The sequence below is a fragment of the Lissotriton helveticus genome, chromosome 7 (genome assembly GCF_964261635.1).
Source record: "Lissotriton helveticus chromosome 7, aLisHel1.1, whole genome shotgun sequence".
NCBI lineage: Eukaryota > Metazoa > Chordata > Amphibia > Caudata > Salamandridae > Lissotriton > Lissotriton helveticus.
Window position 1 is genome coordinate 1,763,597,814 of NC_136068.1, and position 26,273 is coordinate 1,763,624,086.

At 42.3% G+C, this 26,273-nt stretch overlaps 1 protein-coding gene across 1 annotated transcript in view; it reads left to right on the top strand.

Moving 5' to 3' along the window:
* The first annotated feature begins 9,009 nt into the window (after nucleotides 1–9,009).
* LOC144767691 (chemerin-like receptor 1) overlaps nucleotides 9,010–26,273 on the top strand; it is a 54,896-nt gene continuing 37,632 nt past the window's right edge. The window contains exon 1 of the mRNA XM_078651086.1: nucleotides 9,010–9,108. The gene's annotated coding sequence lies outside the window, so the exon portion shown is untranslated. The remainder of the gene's footprint in view (nucleotides 9,109–26,273) is intronic.

Below are 26,273 nucleotides of genomic sequence, written 5' to 3' on the forward strand. Positions count from 1 at the left end.
GATATGGGCTGACTTTTCGACACCCCCGTCTTGGCTGTACTTGAGCTCTCTGCCCCTCTATCCCCCTGTGTGGCTTCTCTGTTCCTCTCACTTCCCTATGCTGCGCCTGGTTTACTGACCCCATTTTGGTGGTGGTGGTTGCGCTGGCCCCTTGTGCCCCTGAGCCCATGGGGTGTTACCACTGAAGGGGGCACCTACTCCAGGCAATTGCGTCCATGGCCCCCATGCTGGTGGATATGCTGCCCCCCATTCCAGGCCTCCCCCTGGAAGTCCTGGTGCCCTAGTCCTGCCTGACATGGGGGGTACATGGGCCACGGCCCCTGCATTGCCACATTGCCCACTCATAGCTGGGTACCCAAATTTATGTTTTGGCTGGGGTTCACTTCTGCCCTTTGCCCTCTCCTGTGCCCTCTCTTGCCACTGCACTGCTTACCATTCTTGCTGATGTCTTTGCCGTTCTCCCCTGTGTGTCTCCTGAGGGGCTGCCATGTCGGCTACATGCCCCTCGTCTATGCCAGGAGAATCTGTTGGTCATAAGAGTGGGTTAATAACAAAATATTGCTCTATGTATTACAGACATGGGGCCTGATTCACAAAAGTAAACTTAGAGCAAAAGTCTAAGTTTAGACCTGAAGTCTAAGTTTAGTAGTAGTAAAGTTAGACTTTTGGTCTAAGTTTAGACCAAAAGTCTAACTTAGACCAAAAGTCTAAGTTTAGTAGTAGCAAAGTTAGACTTTTGTTCTAAGTTTAGACCAAAATTCTAACTCAGACCAAAACTTTATTACTACTAAATCTTTGGTCTAAGTTAGACCTTTGGTCTAAGACCAAATGTCTAATTTAGACCAAAAGTCTAAGTTTAGTAGTAGTAAAGTTAGACTTTTTGGTCTATGTTTAGACCAAAAGTCCAACTTTGACCAAACGACTAACTTTAGTACTAGTACAGTTAGACTTTTGGACTACATTTAGACAAAAATTTAGACCAAAAGTCTTACTTTACTACTACTAAACATTTGGTCTCAATTAGACTTTTGTTCTAAACTTAAGGTGATCAACAGGGCTAAACTCAATTTCACCTCTAAATTTCGTTATTTTGACAGAAAAAAACAAACAGGCTCTTCAGATAAAGACTGGTTCGAAGGGATTGCCTGTGTGCCAGCAACAGGTTCTGCAAGATTGTTGATGATCCCGAACAGTCCTTCAGATAAGGGTCCAGGATAGATGTCAAGTAAAATAGTCCTCTTTTTGCAGATTTGATATCTGTTCGATGTGCTACTGCAAAGCGTGATCAAGCGAATCTTATTGTAGGTTCTTCTGCAGCATCTTTTGGCTCTTCGTGTTTGTAGGTTACATTTGGACAGTTGTTCTATAGATTTCCTTATTATGTTTTTTCAGATATTATTTCTTCTAAAATTTGAATAACAGTCATATTAAAATAGGTCAATGTTTCATTATTCTAATTGTTAAGGGAAGTTAATATTAAATTGTCTAACTAGCTTCAAATTTCTGAGCCTATAATATTTGGACAAAAAGAGTTAAAGGTCGGTTTTCCTTAGAAAGTGGTCTTTACCTAATTAACAGACCTGGGATTGAGAGCCATCCTGAATGGTATGGCAACATGATAAGTCCAGGCCATAAGCAACTGCACTTCAGGTAAATCACAATTGGCAAAAATAGAATCAAGGCCGTGAATGTAGGCGATTTGACACGAAAAGAAATGCAGGGTGGCTTTACGTTTCCTTATAAATATAGAGTAGAAGGTTGCAATGCTGGTGTATTACAAAAAGTCATGGACCGGCGGTGCAAGGGGCATGTAAATGAGTCACTCAGTATGTGTTGTTTGTTTAGGGGAAATATAGGCAGAATGGATGGTAACCTAAAAATCCCATTTCTCTTAAGGTTTAGGCCTAGATGTATGAAGCCTTTTGTGATTCGTTAAGGCCGAAATTCGCAAAATTTCGGCCTTAACGAATCGCAAACGGACATTTTGCATCTTTTGGAATGTATGTGAAATTAGCAAAATAAGGAATCGCAAAAAATTGCGATTCCTTATTTTGCTTAAGCATTTAAGGAATCGCAATTTTGCGATCCCTTAAATGCCATGTATGATGCTTTTTTTAAACTGCGAATTCAGGTTAAGGAATCGCAAATTAACACCAATTTGAGGTTCGTGTTAATTTGCGAAATCCTTTCAAAACCCAAAATCAGGCAATTTTGAGGGTGGCATGTGACACACAAACATGCCCATAGGGCATGTATGTGCGCCATATGCACACACATGTAAGTTTCAGGGGTGCAGCAGGGTGTCAATGAGACACCCCTGCACCCTTGAAATAATTCTCAAATTGCGATTAGCAAATTGCGAATTCGCAATTTGAGAATTACTCCACAATTATTCCTATGGGCCTCCTGGCCCATAGGAATGCATGGGAAATTATTCCTTATTTGCGAATTCGCAAAATGCGAATTCGCAAATAAAGACTAATAAGGAATCGCTAAAGAAAAGCGATTTTTTACATACATTCCATTTTGCGAATTCTAAATAGCGATTCGCAAAAAATCGCTATTTAAGATTCGCAAAATGGAATCTTGATACATCTAGGCCTACGTTGGCAAATGTATTCCAGCACACTGTTTATGGGAAACAGCTCTTTCAGCCAAAGAGATTGATGGGCAGAATTGTTGTAAGATGATAATAACCTTAGCCTTAGGGTCTGCGACCGGTCGTAGGGAAAAACCACCAGCATGCCATGCAGAGGCAGCATCCTGGCACGGACAGGCACAAATGCACACCACTGGTGCACCTATTGCGCGAATGTGCATTACTGTGCTTCAAGCTTCTGTTGGCAAAAAACACCTAGTGCACTAACCAGCAGACTCTGTTACTTTAAAATAACTAAATAAATTAAAATCGCAAAGTAATTTTCACCCAAATTAGCCCCTTAAAAATTGGTTGGAGTTCCCCCAAATTGGTCATCACAAATAACACCGAAAACGAGTACTTGTGAACAGTGTTAGTAAATTTGCAGCAAGTGAGTTTTACAGATTGAATTTGGCACTTAACTGTAGATGTGAATTGCGTGCTATAGAAGCTCCTACTGGGGCAATAGGTGAACAACTAGTGCACTAACTGGCAGAGCCCTATGGAATTCCTAAATGAAGGTCTCCATAGAAAATGTAGAAAGACTACAGCTTCTAAATTGCGGTGTGCAATCAATAAAATGCCAAAACAGTGGCTTTAAAATAACGAAGAGCAAACAGCAAACTATTAAAACAACTTGACATAGTGGTATTCCCAAAGTTAGCATGAACACGCTGCAGACTGTCCGCTGTATTGCACTCGTTACTACATGCACTTATTTTGCAAATGCCTTTTTTGATATTTTCGCATAAGATCCCACTGTTGTGGTCACGCTTTGTAGATGTCTGGAATTTAGTCTGAACAGTGCGAACAAGGTCGAACAACAATGCCCCTTGTTGTTCTGTTCTGGTCAAGCCCTAGCACCGAGACATAACATACAGATGCAGATATGTATTTTGGTCTTATTGGAATACACGGATAAGAAGCACACACTTGGAGAGGTACCGTTCTAGGGAGCAGAGCATGACAGCACCTATGATGTAGAACTATCATCTATAGACTGAGGTACGGGGTCTGCAGATAATACCCAGAAATCTTCTAATATATAATTATCCAGCGTCTGTGCAAGGGGAGAGAAGTTACACTACTCTCTCTCTCACTATGACGCTCCTTTTATGATGGATTACTTTCTATAATGACTGTATTTGAGTTATGCATTTTTCTGCTTGTTGTGGCAGTTATACTGCATATTAGAGCATGCTAATTAAAATAAATATTTTAAACTTGCTGGTGTCTCTGTCAGATCTTAATGTGGACTAGTACAAGAGTGTGAGTGAAAGGGTGTGTCTTGTAACCGCGATTCCTGAGACAGTCTGGAGTGTTGTGTTTTCGGGTGTCTAATCACTGGTTCCTCTGTAAGTGAGTAGGAGAGCAAATGAGACACCATAGCTTATCCGTCCTCGGCTCATGGGTACTAAGGTAGTAGGATTACACAGTCGCTACATACTAAGGTCCCTTAATCCTAAGCATCGTTCTGTGTTTCCGTGCAATCCCTGCAACAAAGGCAGATAATCATTTCTAATGAATGTTAGCGGGATGAACTAAATAGAAGCCAATGGAAGCAAATTTAATGTATGCTATATGGGGTAAAAACAGAAGAACGCTGACATGTAGCTATAGGTCTTCTTAATGGGAAATGTTAGATTAAGTCAAGGTGGGTGCATGGACACCTATCCTTGAATGTTGCACCACGACGAATCACTTACCTTAACATGTTGATGTTTATCTAGGAGCTCAGTCATCCTGAGTGAGAGCTATCCCAAGGCTGAATCCATGGAGGCCCTAGTATAAAGCAGAGGTGAATCATAGCAAAAGTGATGTGCCAGAGTGGCCCTGGGAGCTCACACCTCTCTGAATTGTTGAATCACACACAGGATTTCATGTTTATAGCAAGGAACCACATTTCATAAATATCACCAAATATTGGTCACCATATGGACAATACTAAATTTGCTCAGGTAAATCTTTCTTGTGGCACTGTCTCTCAAAGTCTTCGTGTTCACAGCCAATTACAGACCATAAGTCAGGTAGCTTTAATGAACGCCTGTTGCAAGTATATATACAGCCGTTTTGCTGTTGCCAAGCCTGTGATTCACAAAATTGTAGGCTTTACTAATACAAACAGGCTATTTGTAACATGCTAATGGCACATTCGTTAGCCAGAAACAGTACTCTGTGACTAACTGGAATTTGGAGGCAGAAGGGCACATGAAAATGTCTCCCAATCCTCCGTGCACAGCACAATTTAATGCAGAAATGGTGAGCGCCGCAATTCCATTCATAAACGTTTGATTGTATATCAACATCCAGACTGTGATGGTGTGAAGGCACACTATGGAAGCTTCATAAGTATGTGGGCTATCAGCATTGGGGTTGAGCAGACAGAGGTCAAGGAGAGCTTGGAGCGGTCTCTTAGACCACTGTCTACTTCCCCCAATGCCATTCTCGGATTTCCTTTGTGTATTAAAGTGACAGAAGCTGAACTGCATAAGCTGTTGTGTAATATCATCGATCCTGCATAGGTTCCTCCCAAGAGATGGAGATCTAGATCTAGCTGGGTAACACCAAAGACTGAAACGTTGACGCGTCAACCCATTTTCGTCTAGGTAATGTTAAAAAAGCTTTGTTCTTGGAAATATAAATCCTTTTTAGGGCAAGCATTCGAGACCTCTTGCATATACTTTAGCATATACTTTAGTATATATACTTTAATATATACTTATATGTGTATGTACTTTGTGGGCTCTGGAGATCAACCCTAGCACTTGTCTGCTTCCGCTTAGGGACTTTTTTTTCTGTGCAACTGCCTCTATTTAACTGTCTTGATAGAAAACGACCAGCAGAGGTCAGTAAAATACCTGATTTTTTTTTTGCTGAAGGACTTTCTTTTTTTAATTTTTCTGACAACTGCCTCTATTTAACTTTCTTGATAGAAAACGACCAGCAGAGGTCAGTAAAATACCAGAATCACATTAGTATTCTCCAGATTCCATAGAAATTGTCTTCCACCAGCAACCGTAGTGATGGAGCAAGGTTTCATACGTAAAGATACTTGCTTGTACTCAGTCCTCTCGAAATAACATGTAACTTATTAATCAACATGTTTTGTGGGTACCAATAATTGCATCACATGACATTTCAGTATCTAGGGGAAGCTTTCCTATGTGCTTTACTAACAGTAACTCGAGTGTCCTAATATGGGTGCCGAAAACGCAAGAACCTTTCTGCACATGCGTCTGCTACATCTACGTGGTGTGATGCATCTATGCTTTTGGTGGGAATTATTTGCAGCTGCGCACTAGTGCCAGAGATGGCTGCTTCATGCTTCACATACTAATGCACATGCTCCTGCTCGAACTAAACTTTATATGTCCTGCTTAACTACTAATGCTATAGTTAAAATAAAGTAATGGGGTTAGAGGAGAAATAAGTGGTATACATTTATTTTCATATTCTAACATGTCTCTCTTTGACTTTATTATTAGCTCGTATTTGGGCCTGAAGGGTGTTGCAAACTCCATTTTGAAAAGGCTGCGTCTGCGCACATGAAAACAGAAAACCTTGAAGTACTGTTGTTGAACTGCAGCCAAAGTCCTGTCTTACCCAAAATGTTTCTGGGAACCTGACTGTGTGACCCTAGGAGAGGAAGAAATACTGACAGAATTTAATACATTGTATATGTATTGAAGTTAATATTGCTGGGTGGAATAAAAATCATGGGAAAGTAAATTATGAGCGGGAACATTCATCAATTACATCAAATAGAAATGATCTCATACTGGTATGGTGTGATGACCTCTCCTCGCCTTTCTGACCAATCAAATGAAGGGAATACACATATTCGCAACATTGGGAGTGGCACATACCCTGGAAAATGGTATAACTAAAGTAGGTTTAATTAGTTAGATTGTCCGACTTGTCACAGACCTGTCACTTACCCGAAGTATGCTGGAGAAGAATGGTGGATGCCGCAGACCTCAGAGGGCTGGTCAAGCACTCTGAAAGAAGAATCAGGAAATTGCTGAGGGAGATGACTCTGTCACCCAGAAGGGGAACGAGAGTAGCTGTAGAGGGGGGTGTGACACTTGCATTGTACTTAGCGGAGGTTACCTGTCCTGTCCTGCACCTGTCCTGCACCTGTCCTGTTGGCACCTGATTAGTCAGGAGCCCTTTCTTGTCCCAGCCCGTGGCCAGGGTTGGTCCTCGCATCATTCTAGGTAAATATAATCTATGTGATATGTTCTTGTACTGTTTCCCTTTCTCACCCGTCGCAGGTACCAATGTCCAAAGGTATTTGCTTAAAGTCTCACAAGATTTTTGCTTAAATAATTATTACCTTACTTGCAAAGTCCTTAATCTCACTGTTATGGCATCTGACTCACAAAATATTGCATAGATAAAGTGTTTAAACTTTCCTGAGTCTGTGGTTATTTTCCATGAAAATTAAGTGTGATGCTATGCCTATTATTCTAACACCTTTGACCCATCAGCATTAGGACTTAGAGCATAAAGTGACAAGTATTTGGTAAGTCATGGTGTATACGTATAAGTCCTAAAGGTAAATAAAACTCTGATAGGCAGGTACAAAAATTGATTTCCGGTTCAAAGTGTGAATGTTTATGGGTCCAGGTGAGTATGATGATTTGAACTGGTAATCTCGCGCCATCAGTAGACAATAATATTTTTTTCAAATCTTGTATTTTCATTGATATGGCCACCAAAGGCCCTGCTTTTATATAAAAAAACAGAGCTTTGGACTATACCATTTCCTGCTGAAAGTCAATATTTCTCTCCATGTGTTTCCATACCTGTCATGTCACACAGGATGCTGCTTACTTTCCCTCCATGATAAAGAGCAGTAGATGTTTCAGCACCCAGGGTAATGTGCTGCATAGCTATATACATATAAGGTCCCAAAGGCAAGACCGCTTGCATTGCAAATGCTTGTTATAGACCGGTTTCCCTTTATACAACACTTACAGTCAACATTAGCTCCCACTAGTACATGTCTCTTTTATAGAACCGAACAAGGAATGAAACAAAACTACACACTTCCTCTGCAGAGGTGCAAAGTGAATACACAAACACAAACATGGGTATGATTGACATTAGGTGAAGGAGCCCTTAATAATGAAAGACATGTGATAATCCTTGTTTTCCTCTTGTGGTCACATAACTAAGGGCCCTCTTTACAAAACCAATTTTGAGGTCACAAACCTCACAGTATCAGGACATTTTAGACTGCCAAAAACATACAAAAGCCAAATTGCGATTCAGTAACCTCCTACCGAATCACTATTTGGGTTTGTGAATAGGTATTTGGAAGGGGCGTGTTTAGATTGTCCCTTCCAAATATTGATTTACAGTTATAGGTATGAATGTTTTGTGACCAAATTACAGTCACAAAACATTTTTTATCAACCCCTTAGAGGAGTTGTTAACCATGGAGTCAGTGGACCCCTCCCCCATTGTTAATGTTGATACGAATATTTTTCAAGAGAAGGTAGTGGTCCCACGGACCACTGCCTACTCTTAAAAAAGGAAACTTGAGCGTTTCCTGCTTTTCTTTTTAAACACATCCAGTTCTCCTTTAAAGGAAAACGGGCTGCAGTAAAAAAAAAATAGATCGCTTATTAAAAAGCAATCACAGACATGGTGGTCTGCTGGCCCCTGCAGGTCACCATCCCTGTGATGACTGCAATTCCTAATGGGTCGCAAACTGTGACCTGTTTCATTTATATTCATGCGGTATGTCGATTTGGGACCCACTAGGAATCACTAAATGAAAATCACTGTGTTTCATGCAGGAATAGCAATTTCCTCATTGCGATTTACAAAAAATCACAATTACTTGAAAGCAATTCTTACATTTTTTACATATTGCCCCATATAACCAACCTGTACGTGATGCTTTGTGTGAATTTGTGCTTTGCGGTATAAACAATAGTTAGGTGCATTTAGAATCTATTTTGATAAATTGCGTACCCTATGCTTTAATTTTAAAATTTCTATTAACAGCATTAAAAATCAAGGGCTATATATAAAAGCAAGGCCTTGCCACCCCTCCCATTGTCAACTTTACTTTGACATTCGCTGCTTTAGGGAGACTTGTTTTATCCCATCCTGCCACCCAGTTTTCAAATTGTTGCTTTTGTGTCAGATGTTTCTTTATGATAAAAATATACTTGTTTTTTATATATGCTTCAGAATTACTGCACTGGTGTCAAACTCTGTGGTTAATGCATAGAAACCACAAGTGACTAAGCTGTAAGAGTCATTGGGTCCCTCTCCCTGCTATAGCTTATGTTGTTCCTCTACCATCTGTTGTGAAATAAGTTCCTGTAAGCTACTAATCTCTACAAACCTGTTATCTCACTGTTGTTGATATCACCCGAGTTTCACAGACACCGCCCGGCACTCACAACCGGAGCTCTGCAAGGACCTGCTCACTGTTCGAGTCACAAGCAAAGGTAAGTGACTTGGATGGAGGTGAGAACGGAGGAAGCAAAAGAGGGAAATGTTTAGAGAGGTGTGGAGATGGAAAGAGAGAAAGGGTAAAACAAACATGTGGTGAACAAAAGTGAGCCACAGTAAATGAAAACAGTGGACACTGTGTGTGTGTGCATGTGTGTGTGTGTGTGTGTGGGTAGGCCCACCGGGCACTTTGTTCACATGGGCACAAATGTGCATGCAAAGGTGGGCTTTTTGCTGTCAGTAAAAATGTATATGTATGCCACCTCACACATCACCCTTCCCAATGAGCTTATGCACGTTCACAAGCTCACACAAAAACAAAAACACTAGGTCTCGGTGAATTTTTCTTATGCCTGTCAAATTGTTTTATTTTTTTGAGTGAATTTTCTAAAAAGTCATTACATTTTGTGGGGAGGTGGAAATTCACACCACCTTTTGTCTGTGGGACACATTTCTCACTGAGCCACAGTCTCCCACTAATATCACGTGACTTTGGAATGCAAGGTATGCCTTTTAAGTTAAAAAAAGTGTACGTTTATTGAGGAAAGGCAAAGTAGTAATACAACAATATGATAGTAGTAAAAAAAGACATACAGTAAAGCAATCTAAAATTGAAAAAGAAAGAAAATGAATATGTAAGTCAGTTTACCACAGCAAACAAAGGAGAATAACAATAATATACAACTAGTCGGTAAAACATAAGAGAGTTACATTCTATGTCAAAGTCGTAATATGAAATGAAATATGACCGTATAATTTAATATAAATACAAGGGGAGCAATGGAGGTTTAGACACTTCTTGCTGTAAAGGCTCCAGAGACAAAGAGCGAAGGGGCGCTAGTATCAATATACAATGTAACAGGTAGCCATAAATCTGAATGTTTCGATGCCATATGTATGGGATGTACAAAAGCTGTATCCAGTCTATGGTTATAACAGACAGCATACCACCACACCCGATAGGACCGTTTGGTAAAATTTTTCCAATTTTTGGTTATCTGTTGAAAAGCAACTGCTAACAACAAGTCTATTGTCTTAACATCAAAATCGCAACTCGCCCAAATAGGAGATTAACTTCCTAAGAACATATGAGAAGAGGAAAAGGGGCATTTGGAATCAAAGATCAAGTTAATTTGAGACCATACTGTTTTCCAAAAGCTATGAACAGGTGCACAAGTGAAAAGTAAGTGACATAGATCTGCATGTGGTAAGGAGCAGGTCCAGCAAACATCTGAGAGTTCAGCATGTCTTGTATTTGGAGTAAGTGGGGAAATTAGTAGTCTGTTATATATAATAAAGAGTAACTGTATAGTGTTTGCTGCTCTAGACCTGGTCTACAGACCAACAGACTTCCAAATCTTTTTCCTAAGAGAGTTCTACGTTAGTCTTTTCTCTTGGGGTAAGTGTACTGTATAAGTGTTTATATATGACAAAGGCCTTGGGATTAGTAATTAAAAGAGTATGTAATTTATTAGATGGGTTGCCCACAGAGTCCAAGGAAGGACAGAAAGTTGTGTAATGTGTGATGGCATTCTGATTGGCTTGTATGGACAGTATAATTAGATTGGAAGGATTCAGGCAGGACAAAAGAACTACTAGTTTACGAGAAAGACAATCTAATTTTGAACATATAATTGGTATACCCAAATTAAACCTCGTTGCCGCCAGGATTTCCAATATAAAGGTTTTTTGTGCATTAATATTTTAGTGTTATGCCATATGGTGGGGTTGAGAAAAGAGTTCCAGTCCATCGGGGTCTGAAGGTGAGACAGGTGGTAAGATTTTGGAAGTATGTTTAATGATGGGGTGGATAAGGTTTGTGGTTTACATGTGAAGGATAAGTATTCTTGAAATTAGAAAGGAGAAAGGAAATATTGTTCAAGTCTAGCCCAGATAGGACAATCCACAAGAGACTCGGAGAGCCATCTCAATGCTTGACGAAGTGAAAAAGACTTATTATAAATAGGGAAGTTAGTGAAATTAACAACCTCTGATTTTGGACGGATCAATTTTGATTTTTTAGTACTCCATAAAAAAGAGGACAAATAGAGTAAAGTTTTAAAAAAATGTTAAGGGAATAGAAAGTGGAATGTTGGAAATTGTATAAAGAATTATGGGGGATACCATCATCTTTATGGTGTCTAAGCGACCGCACCAAGACAGGTATAGAGGATGCCATTTTGTGGTTAGAGATGACAGTCTCTGTGTACAGTTATCCATACAATGTGATATTGTTCCTGAAATAGATGGAGTAAACAGTAAGCCTAAATACTTAATATGTTTGGGACTCCATATAAAACCTGAGATGGCAAAGTCAGCTTTGAAAGAAAATTTTGTTAGAGGTAACATTTAGCATTTGTCTTTATTGAATTTATAACCAGAGATGATTGCAAAAAATCAACCTCTTGCAGAAAGGCGGATATAAAGGATTGAGGTTGTGAGACAAATAGTAGGACGTTGTGAGCATAAGCTGCCATTTTGATTTGAGTTTCCTTAGAATCAACACCATGGATGTTCTCATTTTGACGTATTCTTAACAAAAAAGGTTCCAAAGCTAAGTTAAAAAGAAACAGAGATAATGGACAACCTTGTCTGACACGCCTTCCTAAATTGAAACAAGAAGATATACCACCATTTGCACACACTGCTGCATGTGGATTAAAGTACAGAATGGATATTAAAGGGTGCACAGACATAATATCGACTCCAAAATATCGTTTGGACAGAATATCGAGTCAAAAATATCGTTTGGACAAAATATCGACAGGACAGAATATAGACAGCCAAAATATCGTTTTTAAGGTAAGTGAAGTAATATCGACTGTAAATAATATAGAAAGGCAAAATATGTAAGTATATAATATAGATAGTAAAAAAATTCGTTTTTATTTTTAGGGTTCAGGGTCAGTTTTGGGTTTTTGGGTAAAGGGGTATTTTTAGGGTTCAGGGTCAGTTTTCAGTTTTTGGGAAAAGGGGTATTTTTAGGGTTCAGGGTCAGTTTTCAGTTTTTGGGTAAAGGGGTATTTTTAGGGTTTAGGGTCAGTTTTCAGTTTTTGGGTAAAGGGGTATTTTTAGGGTTCAGGGTCAGTTTTGGGTTTTTGGGTAAAGGGGTATTTTTAGGGTTCAGGGTCAGTTTTCAGTTTTTGGGTATTATTTTATTATATTTTGTTACTATATATATATGTTTTAATAAATATGAAATAAAAAAATATTTATTTAACTTTCATTAATTATTTAATTATTATAAGTTAATTTAAGTAATTTTAAGTATATTTTAGTAAATAATTATTAATATTAATTTAATTTAACACTGTTTTTAGTAAATACGATATTTTTTACAACTATATTTTTGTAAACGATATTTTTAACTCAATATTTTTGTACATACCTGTTTGTAGATAGAAACTCGATATTTTGACTGTCGATATTTTGTCAACGATATTTTTGATGGTCGAAATTCTGTCCCTCGATATTATTTCAGTGATCCATATTAAAGAAATCATTTTTGGACCAAAACCAAACCCTTTAAATGTATGAAAAAGGTAGGGCCATTCCATTCTATTAAATGATTTTTCTGCATCCAAACCTATTGCTGCTAAGGAATTTTGGATGTGTGAAGCTTTGGATATAATATCAAAAAACAACTGAGTGTTATCTGTGATCATACATCCTTTGAAAAAACCAGATTGTTCCTTTCCTAATACATCAGGCATGTGGGATTTCAAACATAAAGCTAGGGCTTTTGAAAACATGTTGTAGTCAATGCTGACTAGAGAAATAAGTTGATCGTTTTTACAAAATTTTGCATCTTTAACATCCTTGGGAATAAGGCAAATTAGGGCATCCGAAAAGGAGCCAAAAGATTCACCTGATTGTAAAAAACTGTTTATGAGAATATGTAATTTGGGAAGCAGTAAAACTGTCTGACCAGGAGAATTATCTTTCTTGAGAATTTATAAAGCAGCATGAAGCTCCTGTTGTGTTAAATCAGATTCTAAGAGTGCAAGGTCTGGTTGTGTATCAGAAGGTTGCAGAATTTCGGATAGATATTGAGAGATATAATGATCTGTGGAAGGGAATTCTGACGTACACAATATTTTATAAAAGTGGAGAAATACATTTAAAATATCTTTATCTTTAAATTTTAGTGTATGATTGTCATCCAAAATAGACTCTATCTTGAGTTTGTTTTGCTTAACCTTCAAATAGTTAGCTAATACTTTCCCAGCCTTATTCTGCCCACCATAAAATTTATTGCGCAAGATGGTCGTTTCCTTATTAAACTGAAATTTAGCATCCATAAGTTCCGACAAACAAGCTTTGGACATGGAGGAGTAATAAGAATGTTCCAATCTCCTTATCTTGGCCAAAAGGCAATTAGTGAATTCCTGTGCCTTTTTATGCTTTCTAGAAAGGTATCAGATTGATTCAGGAGAAATATTAATGGAAAAAAGAAACAAAGGAGGATGTAAATGTTGAGTCTAAAAGGAGAGCATTATTGAAATGTCACTTCTGAGTTAAATTGGGTTTCTGTAGAATGTCCAATTGCATGGTAATGGGAGCATGGTCGGACATTAGAATAGATCCAATATTTGCTGACATCAATGATTGAAATTTTTTGAGTGATATGAAAAAATAATCTAGTCATGATTGGGTGTGATATGTTGGAGAATAATAGGCATGTTCTCCTAATGCGGAATACAGAGTCTCCAAGCATCTATAAGTTTGTGTTGCTAAATGGTTTGTGTGAAATGTTTATGAGTTTTATGAGGGACTAAGGATATTGCTAAGTTGCAATCTAAAAAAGGGTCAATGATTTGATTGCCATCACCTGTGAGGATAAAGTTCTTATCAAAAGAATGTGTAATTTGTTGAGATAAGTATATCGAAAAAAAGGAATCAGCAGCGTTGGGTGCATAGATATTAAGTAAAGAGACCGGAGCATTCCCCAACATCAATTTAGCAAACAACCATCTACTATCATTATCAGCACATTGAGATAACAACTTAACAGGAAGTGATTTACGACAGAGAGTGATAACGCCGTTCCGTTTGCCATCATCTGGATAAAAAAAGACATCCCCTACCCAACTTCTTTTTAATTTTAAAGACTCCTCAGCAGTCAAATAGGATTCCTGTATACATGCTATATCTGGCCCCAATTTAGCCAAATGTGTAAGAACTTTCTGTCTTTTAATGGGCAAATGTAAACCCCTGACATTTCACAAAACAAGTTTTAAAGACATAGGACAAAGATGTGGATGAACAACAGATACCAATCAAGGCAATTTGTTGGGCAACATAAAGTATACCAAATAACAAACCGACTGTATGTACGTTGAAACAATTGAACTGAGAGGAAAAAAAAATAAGAATCTAAATGAATAAGCAACATTTGAAATACAGAAACGAAGAGTGAGTATTTGGAAGAGAAAATAGTAGAAAAAAGCTGTAAGAAAAGAAGATAGAAAATAAGAAGAATGCAAAAGTAAAGAAAAAGAAACAAATTTAGAGTCTTACAAGTAATCCTTGACATATGATAGGTGGGGGGAGATGAGGCCACATGGAACAATGACATATCGAGACCTCAATCGGGAAGGGGGAAAGGAGAGCTGAACCAACGGGTAATGAAACACAGGGGAGGTGTAACACGGAGATATAACCTGCAGGAAAGAAAAAAGGAAATTAACACTAGAATCAAAAATACTAATGTTATAAACTATTTGTAAGCAAATGCAATTATTAACTACTTAAAGCATTACACAAAGAGTATTGCATGCCAAACTCTAAGACATCTATCAGGAGTGTGATGAAGAAGTATCCATAGAATCAGCATGGTAAGAATTAAGGAAACTTTTCAGTCTCTCTGGGTCCTCATGTGTAGTAATCTTGTTGTTGATGGTCACCTTAAACAAGCAAGGATGAAAGAGGCCATAACGTGCACCTATTGAACGAAGTTGCGGCCTCATCGCTTAGAACTCTTTACGTCTATCCGCAGATTGTTTGGAGTAATCCTGAGAAAAGAATAAGGAGTTGCCTGACCAATTGATGCGATTAATTACCCTGGCAGCTGATACAATCTTGATCAGGTCTGTGTATTCCCAAAAATATAGAATCACTCCTCTCGGTTTTCTCCCTGCGTGAGAAGACATTGAAGGAGCTAGACCCAATCGGTGAGCCCTCTGGATGTTGAGAAACGTATCATCTGGTAATTTTTAGATTTTTGGAATGAAGGATTTGAAGAAAGTAATTGGGTCTGCTCCCTCCACTCCCTCGGATAGTCCACAAATGCGGAGGTTGTTCCTTCTATTCCTATTTTCCAAATGTTCAACTTGCTTGTGTAATACGGATACTTGAGATTGCAAGGATTCCATTTTTGTTGTAGATGAGTTCAGAGAATCAATATTCTGTTCCATTATGGTGACTCTGTCTTCCAGGCTAGACCATCTTTCTGTGAGGAGCTTAGAACTAGTTTCCTCAACAAAGGGACACATAGCTCTAATTTCTTCTAACAATAAGCCAATTGAGACTGAGGAAGATTGTTTAGGAGGAGAAGGAGAGTCCTTCTTTAAATGTTTGCTCTGCGCCTTAATATCACCAGAGGATATATTGGTTGCAGATGTTGTGGCGCCCTTGGGCGAAGCATTCATTGAGTCATCCATGGAGAGACACTTAAAACAAAAGTTGGAGCGAATTAAGAACTTGCTTGTCGATGACTTTGAATGAGAGGAATCTTGAATTAATTTGCCCATGCAACTGAGCAGAATTGTATTTAGAAGGTTAGTAGTACCAGTACGTATATGACTTGATTTTCCTCAATATCAAAAATATCCCTTCAACACTGAAATATATGAAAATATACTTAGAGAAAATGCAGTGCTTCAAATGTGTTGAGGGAAGTTGAAAGAAGTTTACACCATGACAAGCAGGTTTCAATTGGTGTAAATTGTTATAAGTCTTAGTACTTCACAAAAATAGCAAGGAAGTGAGACATGAGATGTCAACTTTGGTGAGGCATGTGTGAAGAGCTGGTGCAAGCTACACAAGGCAATATTTGTTATTTAAAGGAAAGCTGGTGAAAATATGCCTTACATATTGAATTGTCCTTCATATAAATCAACATGACAAGGAAAATTTCAGTTTCAAAATAAGATGCATAACTATGCAGAACAATGCTTACTTGGAGAAAGATAGTGCCAATAAAGCAAAGCAATGCAGCCTCAGTTAATAAAACAGTTGACAGGCACATTTCTTCTTACTCGGCATTCAAAAACGTTTCTCCTCAGACGGGAAAAATAAAATGGCTGGCCTGTTCCATTAGCAATGCTTCTGTGCAACACAATGAATGAAAAATGTAGCTTACGGGTCACCACAGGCAGAATGGAGCATTTCTTGTGATGCATCAAGGTTTCCAAAGATTAACCCCTCATTTCAGCGACCATGCACATGCTACTTCACGTTTCAGTGCTGCCCCCATCACCGCAGTCCTGGCAGAGTCAGGGACGGGCCGCCATCTTCTTTGGGTGCTAACCACGCCCCCCAAGGTATTCCTTAACGTTATCGCTCACGCATCAAAAATCGAACTCTTCTAATACACACATAAGCACATGAACAAGTTATTCATTTAATATAAATATTACAGCCTCAACTAGTGTTGGGAGTAAATTGCAGCTTTCAAAGTAAAAAAACAACACACAACTGCTATTCCCATGTCTGCTTATTACCCTTCGCTCACAGCACATCAAAGGCCAGCATACCAGGTGCTTCTTAGCACCACACACCCACCACCCATCTCCTGTCATGCTTATCAATGCCTGCAGCACAGCTCTCATACATTCACAGCTTTTACCGTGTTAAGATTAAGCTGCTGGACCTATTTGAACATTATCCTGAAATTTATTGGACTGCAGTGGTACTGTAGAGGGGAACAGCTGCAAACTGTCCACGTAAAAATACCACCTTTTCTAAATATTAAATGAATCTACAAGTCAAAAAAATCAACCAAAGCATTATATATTGTTACATACAGAAATGTGGTGAAAACATGGAGATGTTATCTTCAGCTGATGTACATCAAATGTATCTCTTTAATGTATAGAAGGATAACTGAGCTAACAAAGGATGACTTTCACTCAGTGCCTAAAGCATGCTCTTCCTATTTTTAAAGAGTTAATAGTTTTGTGTCAATATTCCGGTAAGGGTGGTCATGGAGTGGTGTGGCTCACTGGTTATAGGCGGCAGACCCGGGAGCAGAGGACGGCCCGGGACCAGGGTTCAATTCCGACACGGCAGGGTCTTGGACCAGGGTCAACTGACTCGATAATTCTCGCCTTGGTGCCTACTCTAACTAGAGATCACCCTCGGCAACTCTAGGCATTAGCTTGCCTCATCTCCACAACGGCCCCCCACATACGCCGGAGATGCCTGGTTTCACTTTGGAGATACCCAATAGGGACCATCTCACAGGGAAAGCCAGGACGGGTTCCCCAGCGGTCTACAGCGCAGAGATACTCCTTCGGGAGTCAATTCTAGCACTTTAGAAACCCACAATCAATCAATCACTGTTTTGTTACTGGTCACAGCCATCAATACGTCTCAATAGCAGGCTTTAGTCATGTCAGGTTGCCCTCCACAATTCCGGACCAGTCTTCATCAACAACTGCCTGACGTTCCACCAGCCGACCAGGGAGCTCCGCTCCGCCACCCTCCCCCTGGCCCACATCAAACCCACTGCGGTGGTCTTTGCTTCTCCTACCTTGCTGCCAAGACATGGAACAGCTTCCACCTGCGCAGCTCCGCTTAACTGGAGGACTTTGGGAAGCAGCTCAAAACATGGCTCTTCAACCACCACAGCCACTAGGCAGAGGCTCACAGAACCCCAATGCCTGGAAACCCCTTGGGATGACAAGTCACACGTTACAAGACCTTATGATTGATTGATTGAACCCACCTATCATTGTGACATGCTTTTTCTGCAACGAGGGCATAAGATAAATGAGATGGATGACTTTTACCAACCCTTATCTCCAGCCACACCAATCAAATGTGTAGAAGAGAAAGGCTAAAGGGCCATCTGTGCCAGTGTATCTGTGTTTGAACGTGTGTGTGTGTGTGTGTGTGTGTGTGCGTGCATGTGAAGGGTGCATATGTGTGTGTATGTGTGTGTGAGTGGGTGGGTGTGGTTGTACTGTATATAGGAGGTTAGGTCTCCAACCTGCATTTGGTGTGTTGTAAATATTTGTATTACCTCTTAACTGAGAGCAGTTTGGTTTGTGGTGGCACTGATTTAGTATTGTCACTGTGGGTCTTTTTCTATGGTTTTTGTGCCTCGTTTTCCCTAGAACACTTGGGTTTTATGTACTTTTCTACATTGAGGTTATCTTCTTTGCATAGGGGTCCCTGGAACTCAGAGGTCGACTCAAAAAGAGGGTGCATACAAAATGACAAATGTTTTATAGATCCCTAATTTACCAAACGTGGATTGAATGGTAAGCAACATTTGTAAGTTTGGACTTCATGTGAGTGTTGCATGCTTGGAGTGCTCATGTTGCATGCACTTGTATCTAAATATATTACATGTAAAGTGAGCAACAGTTCACTAAATTGCCACTTTGCACCTGCAGCAAAAGTTACCAAATATAACAGGAGCTAAATCAATTTACAATTAACATCATGTCAAAGCAGAGAGTAAACTATTCAGACAACAGAAAAATAGCACCTCAAAAAATGCTGCAGGAAACATTTTTCAGCAAAACTAGACAAGTAAGATAACTCTCTTGGTTTCTTGCCACACGCCTCTCACCTCAGGGACTTTTAGCAAGTTATATCTCTTTATCACAAGGAACATGTGACTCATCACGATATATTTTCTCCTCCAAGGTATGTTCTCCTAGGACGTGCAAACACAGGCTAGACACAAGACTAGTTATTGCATGATCCTAGGGTAAAGGCATAATTACATGCAGTTGTACCATTGCAGTGTGGTAAATCCACACCATGCATTGAGAAGTATAAGTCCGTGGGAAGGGGTATTACCATGTGGACCTGATTGTTCTGGCCCTATAACCACACAGAATTCCCAATTTCACAAAATATCGATGCATACATTTACCAACTGCTCTGAGTAGGGTCCTGTGTTTGGGGTGGTGAGACTGGCGGTAGTGCAGGGCTGAGGAGGAAGTTCTTTTTTCTGCCAGAGAAGCTGACTCAGGTATCAGATATGGTTGTATAGCTGGGAAAACAGTGGTTTCTAAAAACCTACCTTACTTTAAATCAGATGGAGAAAATTATATTTGGTCGTTTTGATCTGCCTTACTCAGAATTCTTACCACTGGGGTATTTTGAGTATTGCCAGCAGCCTGCCATCCCACTAGGGTGGCAGAGGTAACAACCTCTGTCGCCTTATGGAATAACCATGAGCTGAATTTAAGATCTCCATCTTCCTGGCAGATCTCTCTGGGCCTTCAAAGGAGCCAAAATGGTGTGCCTTCAAAAGAGCCACTGTCACAATAGCTCATCAGATGGCAATGATTGTTTGATGAGTGCCCTCCATGTTTCATGAAGGCACTGAGGAAATTTTTCTTGTTTAACAAAAACAAATTCCCAAAGTGGGAGTTTGATTTCTTGGTTTTTTTTTCGTATGGGCCCTACACCTACGAGATTTTTCCCATGGCAGGTGGGTAATTCTTTTCTGTTGGAACCTGCCAGGCTGTTCTTGGTAGTCAAAAACAGGTAAAAGCATGTCATAAGTCTGCTCTAAATAGGAAGGATAGTTTGAGATATTCAGACTGCTGGTCCTATATCTATAGAGCTGTTGGTCTAAGTTCAGCCTGGCATAGCATGAGGGGGCTCTGCTGGGAAAAATATGATGGTTTGCCCAATCCTAAATACAGCGGGTGAACCAGTGGTCTAAATAAGCCCCTGCGATGGGGACAAATACTCAGACATGTGATGGCCTCTATCATCTAAGGTATGTGATCTCCTTTTGCTACCCCGGTCATGTGGTGACTCGAGGTCCAGGATACAGACTGGTCCTGTTTTTAATCCTAAAGAAGGTGCCCAGTCACGTTTTTTAGTCTCTTAGAGAGGTCAACATACAAACTGTTCCTGTAGGCATAACTTTAGCTGCAGTCTTCGTTACAAGCATAGAGGAAATCCTGATTCTGTGGAAACAAGAACATTTCACCTAATTTGGGCTACCCTGTTACATTTAATAAGTGCTAGCTTTTGATTGGGCACAAATAAGCATTTCATGTTTGGAATCTATGGAATTGTAATAAACAATCCTCATTAATCGTAAGTCAGATTTTAAATTTCACTTCTAGAAATTTGGCATTTGCCTGCCCTTAGCCATTTCAATCCTGCAGTCTCCCCTGGGTCACATGACTGACTGCAGTTGGCAGTTAGACTTGGTGAATTTCTCCCATTCAGTGCCTGAATGGGGTATCTGCTGGCAGGATAGGGAGCAGAAATGGGCACACTCCCACTTGCAACTGAGTAGGCTGTGCTATGCCTTTACACAAAGGGGTTTGTCTCTGCAGCCAGCATGAAGCCAGGGCAGGAGAGTAAGGAAATTCTAAGCTCTTTAAAGATAAATCTCTAGAAACTTCTCCTAACTTCAAGGAAGCCACATGTACAAAAATAGGGCCCTGAGACCGACTCTTCTGTTTACTTTCTGGACGAGCTGAAGGATTATCAGAGGACTGCCTGCTGCTGTGGCCTGCTCTGTCCACAACAAGACTGCTTTGCTACACCTGGAGGGACTGCTTTGCTGCATGGTACCTGCCTTGAACCCTCAGAGGCGAAATCTTTGTTTGAACCCCTCTTCTTCATTAATCAATCAGTACATTTGTAGAGTGCACTACTCACCCATGAGGGTCTCAAGGCACTGGGGATGGGGGGTTGAGAGGGGCTGCTACTGCTCGAACATTCAGGTCTTGAGGACTCTTCTGAAGGCCAGTAGGTCCTGGGTCTGTCGCAGGTGGATGGGGAGGGTGTTCCATGTTTTAGCGGTGAGGTGGGAGAATGATCTACCGGTTCGGGGTGTAGAAGGTGAGACGCTCGTTGAGGTACACTGGTGAGGAGTTGTGGAGTGCTTTGTGAGCATGGGTGAGGAGCTTGACGGTGATCCTCTTGTTGACAGGGAGCCAGTAAAGGTCTTTCAGGTGGGCTGTGATGTGACTGTGGTGGGGGATGTCGAGGATCAGACTTGCAGAGGCTTTCTTATGCGTTGTAGTCATTTCTGGAGTTTGGCTGAGATTCCTGCGTAGAGAGCGTTGCCGTAGTCAAGCCTGCTGCTGACAAGGGCATGGGTGACTGTCCTTCTGATACCGGTGGGGATCCATCTGTAGATCTTGCGGCGCATGCGGAGGGTGTTTTAGCAGGTGGAGGAGATGGCCTTTCCTTGCTGGGTCATAGACAATGCTGAGTCCTGGATGACCCCCAGATTGCATGTGTGGGAGTGGTGCAGCTCCCAGTGCGGCCGGCCACCATGAGTCGTCCCAGGCAGAGGGGTTGGATCTGATGATGAGGACCTTGGTCTTGTCCGAGTCCAGTTTAAGGAGGTTGTTCATCATCTATTCGGCGATGGCCCTCATTCCTTCGTGGTACTGTGGTTGCTGCGGAATCCAGATTTGGATGGGTCCAGGATGTTGTTCTCTTTGAGGGAAGAGGTCAGTTGCCTCTTGACAATCTTCCCGGTGACTTTTGCCGGGAACGGGAGTAGGGAGATGGTCCGGAACTTCTTGAGGTCCTTGGGGTCTGCATTCGGTTTCTTGAGTAGGGCTTTGATCTCGGCGTTCTTCCAGCTCTCCGGGAAGATGCCGGTCTCAAAGGAGCTGTTGAGGATCTTGCAGAGATGGGGTGCACTGGTGGACCTTGCTTTGTTGAAGATGTGGAGTGGGCAAGGGTCGGATGGTGAGCCGGAGTGGATGGTGCTCATGATTTTGATGGTGTCATCGTCGATGACCTGGGTCCAGTAAAACAGGGGATGGATGTGGCGGGGGGTGGTCGTACTGAGGTGTTGGTGTATGTCGGGGGCTCCTGGTTGCTGAAGTTGTAGTGGATGTCTGCGATCTCGTGGTGGAAGAAGGTGGCTAGGGAGTTGCAAAGGTCTTGTGATGGCGGGATGTTGTTGGAATTGGAACTGGGGTTGGAGAGTTCCTTCACGATGCTGAAGAGCTTTTTGCTGTTGTGTGCGTTGTTGTCGATGCGCTCTTGGAAGGAGGTCCTTTTGGCAGTTTGGATGAGTTGGTTGTGTCTGCGGATGGCACTCTTGTAGGCTGTGTTGCTGTCCAGTGTCTGTTCGTGGTGCCACTTCTTCACAAGCCTGCGACAGGCCTGCTTGGATGCCTGGAGGTCGGCGGTGAACCAGATGGCTTTTCTGTTGGTGCATTTGTTTGAGGGTTTCTTGATCGGTGCAAGAGTGTTGGCGCAGTCGTTGATCCATCACCTGATGTTACGGGTGGCAGAGTGTGTGTCGGTAGTGTCTGTCGGTGGGTTTCGGGCAAGGGTGGTGGCTAGCTAGTCTTCTGAACCGAGGACTAACATAGTGACTCCAAGGGCTGGATTGCTAGTCTCCTGTTCATAGTCACAGGGGCATAACATGCTCCCATCGTCTTGAATTTGTAACTTGACTCAACTGAGTGAGTCCTTACCCTGCAAGAGGAGCCCTTCCAGTCTTGGGCCTTGGGTGGTTGTGCTAAAAGTGCCAGATAGCCAAAATCCAAAACTTATGAATGGTTGGCTAAAAAATGCTCTAGGTACCGAGGGAAGACTGCGACTTACCTGCTCGTCAATCCACCCAAGGAATCAATGGTCGGCCTGACTTTGTTGCTGCTTCCCTATGTTCTTCTCGGCAGCAGCAAGTCTGTTAAGTGATTTTTCGGCAAAGGGATATCCAGCCTCTTATACCTCTCATTGGCTATAGCCTCCTGCCTTATTCCACTGAGATTTTTTACTTAAAATGTAGAAATCTTCATCTCAACTTCTTTCATCAGCTGTCGAATGATGACAATCTCTCCTCAGACACAGCCTACAGCCTTTCCCTGTGGAACTGTACCATGTTAGCACATTTTTATAGAAAATTCTTTTAAGTCCAAAGGCAACCTTCAATTGACAACCGTCAACGTTTAGTTTCCGACCTGTGCTCCATCCCAGTTGGCCATATTTTTTGTCTTTGACTGACCTGTGCGACTAGATGTTCACTGTTGGCACTTTGATCTTTAAGTCACTAGATTTTAATAATGACTTTCAAAATACATGACTCTGGTTCTAATAATTGGATTATTGTCATTTTGGTGTCAAATAATTCACTAGGTTTTCTGTAAGTTGGTGTAGGAGTTTTCTTTTATTGTGTTTTAACTTTATTACTGTTTTTATGCAGCATAAATATTTTACTCATTGCTTATAAGTTAAATCTGACAGATTTTTTTGTCAAGCTATCCAGGGTTAAGCAGCCACTGATTTAGTGACGTTTTGGGGTTCACACTGTAAGGGATTGTGAACACCCCAGTCAACCAAGACATACATTTCTCATAAATCCTGACCCAATCAAGGCAAAGTTTCAAACTTTCTGCATTGGATTTGTAAGTTTCTTGGAACAGCACTACGTTGAGTCGGAGAATGTTATTGTTATTGTTATTGTTAACTTAGTCTTTTATAGCGCCAACTCACCTACAGGTCTCTAGGCGCTCAAACCAGACAGCAACAACCGTGCATGAGGATAGAAGAGGGCAGGAGCATATAATAACATTTATTTAGCTGGATCAAGTACCTCCCTAAATAAAAAAGTTTTTAACAGCTTCCTAAAACGCAGGGGATTCGCTTCTTTCCGAAGTGATTCTGGTAGATTGTTCCAGATCTGCGGAACCAGAACCGAGAAAGATCTACCTCCTTTGGTTTTTAACTTATACCGAGGGCAGACCAAGAGCTGGGATTCGGCAGACCGCAGGACTCGCTTGGGGATGTACAGCTCCAAGCGCTCTTTGATATACGCAGGTGCTTGCCCATAGATGGCCTTGTGGGCTGTACAAAGGCTCTTAAACTCCACCCTCTGTTCAATGGGAAGCCAATGTAGCTTGAGTAGTAAAGGAGAGGCATGGGATCTTCTAGGTAACTTGAAGGTCAGACGAGCCGCGTCATTCAGGACCACCTGCAATCTGTTAATCAAGATTTTAGGTAGGCCTAGATAAAGGGCGTTTCCATAATCTAGCCTCGAAACAATGGTGGCCGAGACTACCATACGGAGTGCGGAAAAGGAAAGGAGGGGGGCCAACTTTCGTAACTGTCTGATCAAGCCAGTGCACATCCCTACTACTGAGGAGATCAATCAATGACATTTATAGAGCGCACTACATACCCGTAGGGTCTCAAGGCGCTGGGGGAGGGGGGGTGCCGCTACTGCTCGAACAGCCAGGTCTTCAGCTTCTTCCTGAAGGAGAGATGGTCTTGGGTCAGGCGCAGGTCGGCCGGGAGGGAGTTCCAGGTCTTGGCGGCCAGGTAGGAGAAGGACCTTCCTCCTGTAGTCGCTCTTCGGATGCGGGGGACGGCGGCGAGGGCGTGGTTGGCTGATCGGAGGTGGCGTTTGGGAGCATAGAAGTTGATTCGGCTGTTGAGGTAGCTTGGGCCTTGGTCGTGTAGGGCTTTGTGTGCGTGGGTGAGGAGGCGGAAGGTGATTCTTTTGTTGACGGGGAGCCAGTGAAGGTCTCTCAGGTGTCCGGAGATGTGGCTGGTTCGCGGGATGTCGAGGATGAGTCTGGCTGAGGCGTTCTGGATCCGCTGGAGTCTCTTCTGGAGCTTGGCGGTGGTACCGGCGTAGAGGGCGTTGCCGTAGTCCAGTCGGCTGGTGACGAGGGCCTGGGTGACGGTCTTCCTGGTCTCGGTGGGGATCCACCAGAAGATCTTCCGTAGCATGCGTAGGATGTTGAAGCACGACGAGGAGACGGCGTTGACTTGCCTGGTCATGGAGAGGGAGGAGTCCAGGATGAAGCCCAGGTTGCGTGCATGGTCTGTCGGTTTGGGTGCGGTGCCCAGGGCGGGGGGCCACCAGGAGTCGTCCCAGGCGGAGGGTGAAGAGCCCAGGATGAGGACCTCCGTCTTGTCCGAGTTCAGTTTCAGGCGGCTGGTCGTCATCCACTCGGCTACCTCTTTCATCCCTTCGTGCAGGTTGGCTCTGGCGGCGGCGGGGTCGTTGGTCAGGGAGAGGATCAGCTGGGTGTCGTCGGCGTAGGAGATTATGCTGAGGTTGTGTTGGCGTGCGATGGCCGCGAGGGGGCTCATGTAGACGTTGAACAGCGTGGGGCTCAGTGAGGATCCTTGGGGGACGCCGCAGATGACTTCGGTGGCCTCTGATTTGTACGGTGGTAGGCGGACTCTCTGTGTTCTTCCGTCGAGGAAGGAGATGATCCATTCCAGTGCCTTGTCCTGGATTCCGACGTTGCTGAGGCGCTGTACTAGGGTGCGGTGGCAGACAGTGTCGAATGCCGCGGAGAGGTCTAGGAGGATGAGGGCCACTGTTTCTCCGTTGTCCATCAGGGCTCGGATGTCATCGGTGGCGGCTATGAGGGCGGTCTCGGTGCTGTGATTGGCTCGGAAGCCGGACTCTGAGGGGTCGAGGGATCCATTCGTCTCGAGGAAGGCTGCCATCTGCTTGTTGACGGTCTTCTCGATGACTTTGGCTGGAAACGGTAGGAGCGAGATTGGGCGGTAGTTCTTGAGTTCGGTGGGGTCCGCTGTGGGTTTCTTGAGTAGAGCGCTGAGTTCGGCGTGCTTCCAGCTCTCAGGGAAGGTGGCGGTGTCGAAGGATGTGTTGATGATGTCTCGCAGGTGGGGTGCGATGACAGCGTCGGCCTTGTTGAAGACGTGGTGAGGGCAGGGGTCGGTCGGTGATCCGGAGTGGATGGAGTTCATCGTGCGGATGGTGTCTTCGGTGCTGATCGGGGTCCAGGCGTGGAGGGTGGTGGTGGGGGGTGGTTGTTCGGTCTTGGTGTACGTTGGTTGGTTGTTGAAGCTGTTGTGTATGTCCGCGATCTTGTTGTGGAAGTATGACGCGAGGGAGTTGCAGAGGTCTTGCGATGGGGTGATGTCGTTGTTTCCTGCGCTGGGGTTGGATAGCTCTTTCACGATGTTGAAGAGTTCTTTGCAGTTGTGTGCGTTGTTGTCC